We start from the raw sequence: 14,160 nt of genomic DNA, 5'->3' as shown, positions 1-14,160 counted from the left end.
GTTTCTTTATTTGTTTTTTACCTTTTTCAGTCACTTGATTATCAGTCTTGATTATAGTATCCCATTATGCCCCGATCATCTTGTTCCGATCCACACGTAGGTAAAATAGATGACGCAATTTTAATTTCAAACTTTACCGGCAAAAAATCTGATTTGAATTTAATGTTTTAGACTACTATAATAAGCTCGGGATTGAAATAATACATTAACACAGTACATCAGTTTTCGAATCAAATATCGTGTAAAAACACTTGCAATATCACTTTTTTCTCTCTGCATCGCAAAAACGAGTTCTAACCTGTTCGCTCTGCTTGGACACACTAGCGGAGAGTGAAGTTCGTGCAAATGGCGCTGTCGCCGCTCCGAACACGATTACTATTCACGCACACAAGCTTACTTCCCGTGCTGCCCGTTTCTACATCGGATATGGATAACGTGAATAAATGTAAGATTTGGGGTAATATTGTCTTCGTTCCGTTTTGAAAACGAATACTTCGATAGATCTCATAGTTATCAAATTTGCAAAATCCATAACATCATTCCATGCGATTACAAAATGAGTAGTTTTCAGGTTTTCGAAGCTCAGTTCGAACAGCTTCAAGAATCAGTTCAAATAAGCTTCTGGTTAAAAAGTTATAGACTATGATTAATATTTATGTGAAGCTGTATTCAGTTCTAATTATTCGATTCTTTTAGTATAGGAATGTATTTTTAGGGTTGAGTGGTATTTCCTGCTTCTGAGTTGAACTTCGCCGTTTATTATCCTAATAAGTATATAATCCAAGGTCTTAGTATTTTTCTAGCATGTGATGAGTAATAATGAAGACTATTACTATTATATGTACAAACAGTGATACATTTTACCCGAATTTTGTCCGATTTTTCTGATTAAAAATTGATTTCCATCTTTATACTCCGGTAAAATTTTCACTCTGCAATGAACAAACCGTCATTAACTCGTTTTGCATACAATGACGGAGCCAACGTGGGAAAGTAGACTAACCAATAGAATGCTTCTTGAGTACAATTCCAAAGTTTCTCATGTATGCAGGTGTTTCGGCACTTGGGCCAGCCTGGTAACGTCACAGGCTAGGTCATCCGCCCACGTCGTCTGTCACTTTTCCCGCCCACGTAAACAAACTGTCAGCTCTACTTTTTTTTCTACCCACGTTACCTGTCACGTTTCTCGCCAACCACACCTTTGTGTTAATCCTTCTGTTCATTACCGCAAAATTTTTCCTGCCACGCACCCACTTATGCGAGCTGTCAATCCTACTTTTCACCCATTTACGCTACACCCAAGTGGCGACGATAAAAATAAATGTTTCACGTGGGTGTCGCATGAAAACATTGGCGCTGACAACTCAGTCCTGGATTCTGTTCTTGAATTGGTTTTAGCCTTGGAACGACTCTTCGACGCAGAAGTGATAAGTCTTTGGGGTTTATGGTGAGCCCTGGACGTGGTTCTCGAAAAGGTCTCGAATTGGTCCTCGAGTTGGTGCTTGAATTGGTCTTTGATATGATCCTGGAATTGGTCTTCAAATTGATCCTTGTCGAAGAGTTGGTCCTCGAGTTGGTTCTCTAATTAGTCGTCGTGTTGAACTTTGAATTGGTCCTTGAATAGGTCCTCGCATTCGAATTGGTCCTTGAACTCAAGGTGACGTGTGTAAGAGTGAGACGGATGGCAATACGGGTGAGATGGCAATGAAGTAGAGTAAATAAAAAACATGTAGATACGCTAAAGAACACAACCGTTAATAATAGATGTATTGTAGCGTGTAGCACGTCAAGTGAAAGAAGAGGGGATACTGAATTCATTTCTGCCCGCTAGACGCGGGCGGGGAAGGTTAATTCTTAATAATCCTCGTATTCAGGTACAGACAGAATTTTTTTCTTGGAGAAAAACACTATAGTCGAGAATGAGTTGATTGATTGAATTCAACCCGATTCCTTCATGATCGATGATAGTTGTTGTTTGGAGAAACGACAAATAAAAATGAATGTAATGTTCTTTCACGCAAAAAAATAATGCTATTCATTATTCATTTCTGCGTTCGTATTTCAGATGATCTCTACTGTTTAAATATTTTTTGGAACAAAGCCCCTGATTAAATTGAAATGGTGCATTTTTAGGGGGGAATATTAAAAAAAAAAAGTTTACTCATCTCGATACAAAAAATGTAGGAATTGAGTGTTTTTTCTTACAATGTTATCCATATTTGGTACCGAAGAGCTCATAAGGCGAGTGTCTTACGGCGAAATAACGGATGTCTTTTGAAGTGAGGATGACAGTGTTCTATGTAAGTGAAATTTCACTTCTCCCATTTATTATATTGTGTAGGAATCCTGTGAATGATTTCTGATTCGATTCCATACGAATGTTTTTGTATAATACAACATTCATATAAAAGTTTTTGTTTCGAAAGTATGTTTCTTTCATGTGAGGGGCTTTTTCTTTCAGTTTGTGTCTGAAAGTTACTTCTTTGCATGATCTACACATCTTTATATAGAATTAATTTTTGAAATTGATTGCTTTCTTCCTTTCTTTGGAAGATTCCCACATTTTCTGTAACAAGATGGAGAAGTAGAAAGCCAAAATCTTTCTTTCACATAAAGCCCCTGACATGAGTAAATCCTTCCGTTTCCTTGCTACGTCCCTGGGGTAATCTGTAAAGAATGTGTATAGTAAAGGTCGAATAAGACTATATATATGTGGTGTGGTAGATATTTAACGAAATTTAGGGTTACCCGCCCAAGCCTGTTATTACAGATAAAACACTTATAGCACAAGCGTGAAACTCATAAAACCTCGACTATATCCTGAAATAACACCCAACGTACGAGGTAACACAAAATACTTATTTGGGAAAATAAATTGCTATGTTTTCGATAATTATTATTGGGTAAAACTCGAATTTGAATGAGATCGAACTTGAAAGTTTTCTTTACTCTACAATTATGTGGATTTCTCACTTTCGATTACTGTTGAAAACCCCAGAAGCAAAATGATTCCATTGGACTTCAGAAATTTATTGTATATTCTCAGGAATGCTAATTATTGTGTTGATCAATCTGCTTATTCCAAGCACCTTGATAAATACGAAGTAATTCAAAACTTACTAGAAACTATAGTTCATAGTGAGATTTTCACTATGAAAGGTTCACATACCAGTGACACGTTATTCACTATACAGGGTGTAAATGAATGTTAAACATTCAAGGAGGTGATTCCTTATCGAAAAAAGATAGGATCTTTCATATAAAGCAATTTCATTGGACCATTCCTTGTTAAGATACAGCCCCTTAAAGGGGGTACATGAAATTTGTATATTTCTTTCACAAGCACTAAAAAAGTTACAATATTGAAATTATTCTGACGTTTTGTACTACCAAAAAGACACTTAGCCAGAAATTTATTTGGTTTACCCCATGGTCGTGAGGGGTGAAGAACGCAACCCCTAATTTTTTTTTTCAATGAAACTTTTTGTCTTATTATTTGTTTACCATTTAAAAATTTATTTCCGATAGCCTGTTTCATTCTAAACAAAAAATGTCTCTTGGATTTTTTTCCCAAAATTCACTTGTTATTAAAATTGCAAATACAAATGAGGAAATGGCTGATATGCATTACGTTTATGGTCTGTCGCAGGGGAATGGGTTAGAAGCTTCTAGAAGATATGCTGAAATGTATCCTCAACGGCAGCATCTTTCGCATAGAATATTTGCTCGACTTCATCAACGATTACGAGAATATGGTTCATTCGACAAAAGAACGCAGGATGGTGGTCGCCATCGAGAAATACGAACACCACAGCTTGAGGAAGCAGTACTTAACTTGATTGAAGAACAACCTACTACCAGTACTAGAAAGATTGCTTTCCGGCTAAATATTGATCATATGACGGTATTTTGAATTTTAAAGGAACAACTCTTACACCCTTATCATCTGCAATGAGTACAGGCACTGTTACCGCAAGGCTTTCGGAACCGTCCTGAAGTTTGCAATTGGATGCTGGAAATGATTAAAAGAAATTGTGACTTTCTGAAGACGATAGAATTCACAGACGAATGTAGTTTTTCTCGGGACAAGATTATTAATTTTCATAATTACCACATATGGGCTGATGAAAACCCTCACGCTACTGTCGAAACTAACCATCAAGAACAGTTATCTCTTAACGTGTGGTTCGGAGTTATTGGGGATGATTTGATTGGGTCTCATTTTCTACTTCCTCGATTGAATGGTGAGGCATACGTTCAATTTTTAAGAAAAGTGCATCTAGTACTGCTGGAGGAAGTTCCTTAGGGCGTCAGAAGAAATATGTTTTCGTGCATGATGGGGCTCCCACCCATTTTATTCAAGTAGCACGTCAGTATTTAACTGAAACATATGCAAATCAGTGGATAGGTCGAGGACGACCACAGAACTGGCCCGTTCGATCCCCGGATCTCAATCCTCTCGATTTCTCTATTTGGGGCCATAGTAGAATTTTACAGTAAAATAGTAGCGGTCAATTTCGTTCAATTTACGATTAACATTCATGAAAGCAAATTGTTGATAACAGGATATCGTTGTGGAAGAAAACAACCCTCTGAAGAACTGTGATGAGAAATATGAGTATCCCTCGACTCAGAACAGTGGTTCCCAAACTATAGGCCGCGACCCACTGGAAACATATCATAAACACTTAATACTTTTAAATTGTTTCTCCCATTCTGGATAAAGGCTAAGGAAGAGTATCCAGTTCTTTCGAACCTAGCCTTGAAAGAGCTGATGGGGTTTTCAACCACATATTTGTGTTAGAAGGCATTCTCCACTTTGGTATATTTAAAAAATAAATATGGAAATAGGCTTTGTGTGGAAAGTGCCCTGCGTTTGAAACTTTCAAGTTTTAACTCAGATATAGAAGCCACAAGTCACATTTCAACTGATACTGAGAATTTTTTATCGAATTTTAAAAAAATTACAATATTAAGTTCTACTATGTAAGAAATTAACAAAAAATAAATAATAATTGCACAAAAAAACTTTCCCTCGGTTATCTTAAAGGCGCGATTTTGTTCCATCCTTTACATAAAAGAGGACGTATGCTTCTCCACTCACAAGCGACTTTGGTGAAATTGGTGACACGTTAATTACATAAGTCTCATTTTTTCATTTTTTGTATTTGTTTAGGTTCAAGTTTCTGAAACAAAAGTATTTTTTCGCACCGTATTTTAATTTCGAATATATCATATTTATCATTTTCTTTTGAAGGTGTATTCCTCGAAAGTGAATTTTCACGATAATAATAAAAATAATAATATTTCATCTGTGGTACAAAATTTCGCTAACACTTATAATTCTTAAAATATGTTTTTCATTTTGATTGTCTTTTGAATAACCTATCAAGGGGGTTACGTAAAGCGCCATCTGTCCGCGAATAGACAAAGAAATATCAAGTAGGTTACGTACAGCACCATCTGCCCGCAAATAGATCAAGCAATAATTGATAGTTATGTACAGCGCAATCTGCCCGCGAATAGATCAAGCAATAATGCCGATAATTCTGTCAACACAGATCCCGAGCTTAAGAGTTACAAGCAAACAAACATACATACATACAGATGAAGCTGATATAAAGCGTGTGAAAATAGGACGAATGCTGGATTATACTCTGAAGGTAAAAATCTAATTTACCACTACCCATTCAGTCAATAAATATTTGTCTTTTCAACCAGAGTACTTGCATTCCTGGAATAATCAAACTCGCAGCTCCATATACCGAAACAAATCACGAGACAACATGACATTGCTCAGGACATTGATCACTCCCAAGGCCATCAACTCGAAATATGAGCTTTGAACCAGCTGTTGGGACAAAGTAATTGGTCTGGAACCGAATCAAACATTAATGATATCGTGAAAATATACAGGAGAATCTGTCAAAAACTATTTTTAGGGTTTGAAGGCCGTTGATTTTTGGAATTTCTTCCCGACGTTTCGCTGGTGCGAGTAGCTAGCTTCTTCAGAGGTTTATACATCCCGAATTATCTCCGATGATTGGATATAACGGCTGCGTGAAGAGTATTTCTGTGGACTCAGGTAGTTTGGTGTGCTAATACCTGTTCTTGGATCGAGTAAATTGTCATTTACATTCGTGGAACATCCACAATCGACTTGTCCGTTTGGCCTTAGTCTGCAGCTTCTCTCATGCTCCTTCAACCTTGTTCACATCTTTTTATTATTCCGAAGTATACCTTTCCACAAGTGTACAGTATGCGATATATCTCTCTTGCTGATTTTGTCTTTAGTCGACCTGAGGCTTTGTAGTATCTTCTTGGTGGGGGCGCAAGCCTCAACCATTTCTTTCCCAACACCAAACCGATATTTTAACACCTCGACACCTGTTTCGATCAGCAAGTGATCATCTTGAAGAGGAAGATCCCCTTGGAGATGATCACTTGGTGATCGAAACACGTGTCGAGGTGTTAAAATAATGGTTTGGTGTTGGGAAAACACCCTAGTGATATAGATCAAACTTGTACAAAATGAAGTTGTATTACGAAGATCTCCGGATAGTACAACAGAGCTTGTTATGTTCAATATAGATATGAAGTTAGGTCTGGAAGATTATGAGAATCATTCAACAAAAAACCTCTTCGAAATAATTCAAATGAATTCTGTACTTTGATTCCTAGGAACGAAGTAAGTTTCAGAAATAGTATTGAAAAGTTATCCAAGTTTGAATTGAAAGTGATATATTGTTAGAAGAATATAGTTCTTGGGTAAGTTCACCACGTTTTCTGTATAAAGATGGAGAATTAGTAAGCTAAAACATTTCCTAAGCAAGATATTCTTCATTCATTGTTATTGTTAATATCACTAAGAGCCAACAGACTAGTTCTTCAAACGATTCCAATCGGAATGAATGCAGGTTCATCCATTTGAACTTCACAAAGTGAAGGGGTTGTTGAGCTGATACATATTTACCATCGAATATTCCCCACGATGCTTCTCCATTCTGAAAATAGATCCCTCTCAATTCGTAACATATTATCAATTTCCATTCATTTATTCACCACCAAGGATCTGAAAGTTTCAAGAATGTTATTGTTTCCCTTCGCATCCCTATACTTTCCCCCATTCCTGCCGAAACGATCTGCATCCTGTTGATTCCGATTCGAACATTCTTTCGGATTTCATTATCAAAAGTCCTGCACTGTCTGAGGCGAAAGAATGTAATATTATCCGAATAAGATTCCTCTATTTTCAATATAAGGGACTTCTGCTTTTCGAAGGGTATTGTATTAAAATTGGGGAGGCGACCGTAACATGTTTTAACAGTAGAAAAAAAAGTTACTTTGGTGGCAGATGTGAAATGAATAGTGGGGCGAAAATTTTGAACATGATTTTTTATTACCGTTGTAATAAATTATAGACTGAATTGTTCTTTATTCCTTACCAGACGTCATATTGGCTTGCATATGTGGCAGACATACCTGTAACAAAAACAATTTCTAGAAACTTTGAATCATTTGTAATAGTATGAGATGAAATAAACAACTATTTCTCAAATAAATTTGTAGTAACATCCAAATATTGAATTCAGATACTCATAAGCATAAATTTGATCTTAATTAACACAATAATGTACATTTGAATCGTGTATTCACTTGGAGGAGATGAGAAATTTCATATTCCATATCTTCAAGATTCATCTGGAGGCAGAGTAAACATGCACAATGAGAAACATGAGAAGGCAAACATTATGACGGGTATATGCACAGCGGGGTTTTAAGAATTTTACCATTTTATTTTATTGAATACTTTTTCCTAACCAAGTTATTTGAATTTTTAGGAGAAATGAGAATTTGTAAACAAGAAAACCAATTGAAACAATCCAAAATCTAGCTGAAAAAATTATTCTATATCACATGCGAACTTTATTACTACAAACGACTATAATAATGACTTGACCACAAAAATTGTTAATAGATATAATTGTTACTGTAACTGTCAATGTGCCCCTCAGAGTTCAAAGTTTTTATCCACAAGGTATCAATGCCACTAACTTAACAAGATATTTGGTAAGAAATTCAGAATAGATGTTACAAATGGATTCAGTGAATCTGTTTTGTGTCAAAATTCAGAATATTTATCTGTCAAACGATTGGTATTTCTTGAAAAACTACGATAATTGAAGAATCTCGATGATAAGGAAAGTTAAAATGAATATGTCCCAACAGTTCACTTTGCCCATATTTTATCGGTGAAACGTAAATTGTATCGGATTTTTATTACAGTATCCTCGAAAAAATCGTTTGACTTATATAATAATAATAATAATATGTCTTTATTAGAACAGCATGAAAAACAATGAATATTTAAAACAAATTTAAAATACAAGGTCTAACAAATCAAAATCAAAACTGCATGGTTCAGATGTGATCGTAAAGTCAGTTAAAAGGGTTGACGGTTAACTATCAGGGTTAACTATCAGTACTTCAGATTTCATCCTTTATTAAAAATTGAAAAATGGTTTTTTTTTATTTATAATTAGAGGTGTTTATAATATCTGAGGGCAATACATTCAGGATACTACCTATATTATAAGAGAATGAACGTTTAAATAAACTTGAATTGTGTCGTGGGATATGGATTCGATTTTTCTGACGAATGTTTATAGAGTGAATTTGTGACCAAAATGATATTTTGTTATATAAATATTTAGGTGTCTTTTCTATCAAAATTCTGTGGAAGGTACATGCACTACGAAAAAATATTCTTTTCTTCATATTCAGCCAGCCAAGTTCCTTGAGTTTAACCGATACATGGGAATATCTTCTCAAACCGTATATGAATCTGATACACGAATTCTGAATTTTTTGTAATCGGGACTCATCTCTTATAGTTAGACAAGGACCATAAATCACATCTCCGAAGGTAAGCTGAGACAAGATCAATGATTCTGATAAAACAATTTTTGTTTGCTGATTCAGAATGTGTCGACATCCATACAGGAGTTTAATTTTACCGAAGGATTTTTTAATAAGGTGGTCGATATGTGCCGTGAATCGTAGTTGATAGTCCATATACAAGCCCAAGTTTCTGGCATTGTCAACTATTGGGAGAATTTCATCGTTAATTTTAATAACAAAGTCTCTTAGAAATGTTAAACGCTTTGCCTTAGATCCAAACAATAACACTACAGATTTGGAGGGATTTATTTGTAGACAGTGGTCATTAGATAGAGTTACTAAATTCTGTATATCAGTATTTAAATTGTCTATTGATAACTGTTGAGTGTCGTCAGCATAGAAGTGTGATTGACACCATGAAAGGCTGTTTTTCAGAAATGAGGTATACACCGAAAACAATAGAGGGCCTAAGATTGTTCCTTGTGGAACTCCGCAGGATACATATAGTGGCTGCGAAATTGATTGTTCAATTTTTACTGCTTGAATTCTGTTACATAGATAATTGCTTAGTAAAAGCCTTGCACCATCATTCAATCCAATGTGGTTCAGAATTGCTAATAAGAGGCAATGATTGATAGTATCGAATGCCTTTGAGTAATCTAGAAGTACAAGAGCGGTTAGTTCTCCATTATCCTGCGCAGTGAATATATCATCTGTAACTTTGAGTAAAGCTGTGACGCAGCTACGACTTTTTCTGAAACCGGATTGTGTTTCGGGTAAAATCGAATATTTGTCTAAGTGATTACGTAACTGCTTTTCAATAACTTTCTCTAGTACCTTCGATAGAACGCTCAAGATACTTATTGGGCGAAGATCCTGAAAGTGTTGTGGTGTGTCTTTTTTCGGAACAGGTATAACGTGTGATACTTTCCATTGTTCTGGAAAAGCATTGTCCAGTATGCAGGAATTGATGATATTTATCAAGAAGTCTATAATAAATGGGTAACAGTACAGGATGAGTTTCATATTGAGGCCATCTGGTCCCGTTGTGTTTCTTTTTATTGTGTTCAGTATACTGATAATCTCCTCGTTGGTTATAAGATTAAAATTGAATGGCAATATGTCTGGTAATTTTTGGCTCAGATAATAGTCTAAAAGTTGAGGGTTTGGTTTGTTATTACTGGCAACTGTCGCAAAGTGTTTATTAATCGCATTAGAGTCGGCAAGGTGATCTGTTATCTTTTTTCTAAATTTTTTTCTCGAGTGAATTCCCATGTCATCAAGATCTTTCCACATAGATTTTCGGGTACCTGTTTGAATTCTGAACTGTAAGTAAGCTTTTTTCTCAGTTTTTACAGCGATATTGACGTAATTTCTGAGGTTTTTGTAATTATTCCAATCCATCGTATTTTTTGTTCTTTTCTATTTTCTGAGTGCCTTATCTCGTTCACGCATTACCATTCTGATATTTTCTGTCAACCAGGGGGCTGGAGATTTAGTTATTGAAACTGTTCTCAAAGGAGCATGTTTGTTAAATAAAGATATAACGGTTTCATTTAGAATTTGAATTTTTTCATAGACATTTGGTGTTAGGTGTATTACATACAATGATGAGTTAACCAAATCATTATAAAATGCCTCGTGGTTGAAATGCTTGAAGCAACGGTATGTATGATAAAAGGGTTTTTTGGGGACTAATTCCAAATCGATCCTGCATGTTGTAATTGAATGGTCCGAGAGATCTGTACTCTTCACTTCAGTATTTGTGACAGATAAATGATTGGAACATATGATTAGATCTATTAAGGTGTTAGATGTATTTGTAATACGAGTGGGAGTATTTATTATTTGTTTGAGCTCAAAATTATCTAGGAGCGATTGGAGTTTTTCTACTGAACTGTTCGTTGGATTCATAAAATCAATGTTGAAGTCTCCAGCAAGAATCAAATTATCATATAACGGTGTCAGGTTAATAAGACATTCTTCTAAAATTTCGATAAATTCACGAACAGGATATGATGGGGGGCAGTAAATTGCTCCAATACAGGCCTTCTCTTTTTTGTTAGTGACAGATAACCAAAGTTGTTCAGTATCGTTCACTGGCATTTCTTGGATGAGATGAAAATTACAATCACATCTGATATATATTACAATACCGCCACCACGGGTATCTATATCTTTCCTAACGATGTTAAAATTTCCTAAGCTTATAACATTGTCATCAATATTTGTGTCTAACCAAGATTCCGTTAAAATAATGATGTCATATTTCGAATAATCGACAGAATTTTTAAATCTTATAAATTTTGAAGCTAATGATCTTATATTCAAGTTCAAAATTTTGAGTGCCATTGTAATATTAGAAAGTTGAAATATAGTTAATAATAATAATAATATGTAATTATTAGAACAGCATAGACATTTTGTAATGAATTACACATAACTGCTGACCATTGTGTTTTAATCTTTTCTATATTGTTCTTATTGGGACATATTCTTGATAAATGGCACACCACCGTAAAATTTTATGAAGACGTTTTCCCCTTGAGAGTTCCTCAGGTCCGCTTCAGCATTTTTAATTTTAAAATAGTTTCTTTGATGGACAGTTTGATCAAGTGTTATATTTATTCCAGCAAATTTTTGTTTCAAAATGGATCTACATTTCACTATACTTAAAGAGTCGTTTTTGTTTTTGAAATAAACTTTCACTGGTTGAACTTTGTCATCAGAAGATTTGCCTAGTTTTTCTATTTTGAGATCGTTGGTGACGATGTTTTTATTGGCAGTCTGGCTGATTTTAGAAACCTCTGTTTTTAAATTTTCGTCATCATTGATTTGGAGGTTGTAGATAACTACGTTGCAAGCCCTTCTTTCACGTTCATTGATTTCGGTTATTATATTTTGTATGCAGACACATTCGGGTAGTATAGGTTGTTTCTCCTTCAATTGATTCACTTCTCCTTTGAGATCAGAAATTGTAGATTTGAGTTCTTCTACTAGCTTGACGAGTGGTGTCAATAGATTATCACAACGGGAGCATGAGAATCTCAAACTTCTCTTTTCCAGACTTTTTAGGAGATTTATCTCTAGTTTGGACAAATTTGTGCAATCGTAATGAAAAATGTCTTCGCAGTTGTCACATTTTATTTGTTTGTTGGAATGTACCTCTTTTTTGCAAGAAAAACAATTCGACAGCATTGATATCTCTCTTAGTTTTCATATTCAGATGGTTCCAATTTGAACCTTATATTATATACGAATAGATAAATAGGATTATTATCTTAGGTTCCCTTGAGATCATATGAATTTTGTACTCACTGTTCCCTAGGGATAGTTGGAACAATTAAATGTTATCACTTTTAATTTTTCTTATGATAGTTAACCACTTAAAATTGCTTTCATCTGGAGCCGATGTACACTGTGTCGATGAGATTGAATTGCAGATAATTAAATTAGGTGTAAACTAGGTAACTCATATCTCTAGTCGTCAGTCGTCTTGAAATATTGGTAACATATATATTAAGATATAGACTAAGATATTGATAGTTTACCGTTTTTCGATTGTACGGTGTCCTATGAGCGTGAAATTTTAGAGCCGAAGTGAAAGGGGCGTATAGTTTCGAGTATTGAAAGAATACTTCTGAAGATTGTGAAGATTTCACTATAAAATGAAGAACAAAATCGAAATGAGTCTTGACGACATCATGAAATCAACCGAAAATCCCCGAAGAGGTGGCCGAACTCGTGGTAGTGGGGGAGTAGATAATCAACGCCGAGGAAATTTTAGAAACTCCGGTCGATCTGGTTCGTTAGGAAGTGCTCCAAAAGGCCGAAGGGGTGTTTCTTGAAAAAACACTCTGGTGAATAAAATTAAAACCTTCATTAATGAATTTGTTCACGATGGATACGGACCCCGTAAAGTGGCAGCGGCTAGAGCAGCTGTTCAAGCTACGATGGAGCCAACGAAGCTTGTGATTTCTAATTCAGACTTTGGGCTATCTGACTCTGATATTCAGGAACTTTTCGCTGAGTTTGGGTTTTCTTAATCGTCAGAACCTGGTGTTTTTGAGTTGTGTCGTTTTTCTTCCGGACGAACGAATCATGAAAATGAAATCAGTTAATAAATTACCATCGAAATTTCACCATTACATTATTTTCAATATTATTTTTCCCTCTGAACCGTTCTACTGAAAAGGTTTTATACCAAACCGTAGAAAAGTCACATATTTCCAAAAAAAAAATAAAAATCCCGTATGAATTTTAATACTTTTGTGGAACTCTGATTTCAATCTGTAATTTAGACTATATATACTCGAAATTTAATAAAATTTAAATTTTTGCTTCTTTAGCGCCTTCGTAGATACACAATACCCACTGCAGTACAGGTAAATGTTCAAAATTTGTTTTCTCAATTGCGTATATCCGGATATGACCTTCATATTCGGGTGGTTGGCGGTAAATTGGGCGCTAAATAATCAGGTTCTTATTAAAACTGGTCGTCAGATTTTTGAAAGGGCAATAAACCTCTGAATTGGTTTTTGAGTTCCTAATGTTGAATGCATCATATTATAAGTAACTTGGCTTGAAATCAAATTTCATTTTTTGTTAATTTGTTCTATTTTTATTTGTATTTAACTGCACTATTATTTCATTTCAGGTTTTTTTTGGCCTAACGTAATTGGTTCTTTCAGCAACTCATTTTCAATTCTTCTTTTCATTAGTTCTTTAAGATATTTCAAATCATTTAATATATCCGTCAATTTGTAGTAGGTGAAGTTATTGACTTGAATTACCAGGATCATCTAGGGCCATCTTGAAAATGTCATCTGTCAATTTCAGTTCAAATTAGGTATTTATGCATTAATTTCATGAACGACAACCCTCAGAAACTTGTGCGAGCTGTGGACTAACGAGGTATTACCTGTCAACGTATGATTCCTAACACGGGTCTGACGATAACAAGTGAAGAAAGTTGAAGAAAGTAGGGATCATCTTGGAAAGTATGTGGCAATACACAAAAAGTAAATACAAGAGCAAAATGAGGAAATATGAAGAAGAGAGAATTGAAACTTTTTGTTTTTCAACACTGTTATTTGTAACTAACGTTACTACAGTTTCGTCCTATAAGGACATTTACAAACTTATACATTGAACTGTTTAGTTTACTTTAATGTTTAATGTTTAGTTTAACTGTTTAGTTTAGTTTAGTTCAATGTTTAGTTTAATGTTAAATATATAAGTTTGAAAATGCCATTATAG

The 14,160-nt window shown here is 34.9% G+C and overlaps 1 protein-coding gene, 1 long non-coding RNA gene and 1 pseudogene across 2 annotated transcripts in view; 1 reads left to right on the top strand and 2 right to left on the bottom strand.

Moving 5' to 3' along the window:
• Window positions 1-14,160, bottom strand: part of LOC111517305 (uncharacterized) — a 633,122-nt gene that overhangs the window by 207,978 nt on the left and 410,984 nt on the right.
• The window catches only part of LOC141485735 (uncharacterized), a 75,699-nt gene continuing 68,005 nt past the window's right edge, over window positions 6,467-14,160 (bottom strand). The window contains exon 3 of the long non-coding RNA XR_012467392.1: window positions 6,467-7,482. This is a non-coding gene — a long non-coding RNA (uncharacterized lncRNA). The remainder of the gene's footprint in view (window positions 7,483-14,160) is intronic.
• LOC141485664 (THO complex subunit 4-A-like) lies at window positions 12,198-12,947 on the top strand (annotated as a pseudogene).

This window comes from Leptinotarsa decemlineata, unplaced genomic scaffold, assembly GCF_025532065.1.
Source record: "Leptinotarsa decemlineata unplaced genomic scaffold, Ldec_3_MD MMD2_tig00026330_RagTag_RagTag, whole genome shotgun sequence".
Classification (NCBI taxonomy): Eukaryota; Metazoa; Arthropoda; class Insecta; order Coleoptera; family Chrysomelidae; genus Leptinotarsa; species Leptinotarsa decemlineata.
This window is presented reverse-complemented; position numbering and strand designations above follow the sequence as displayed.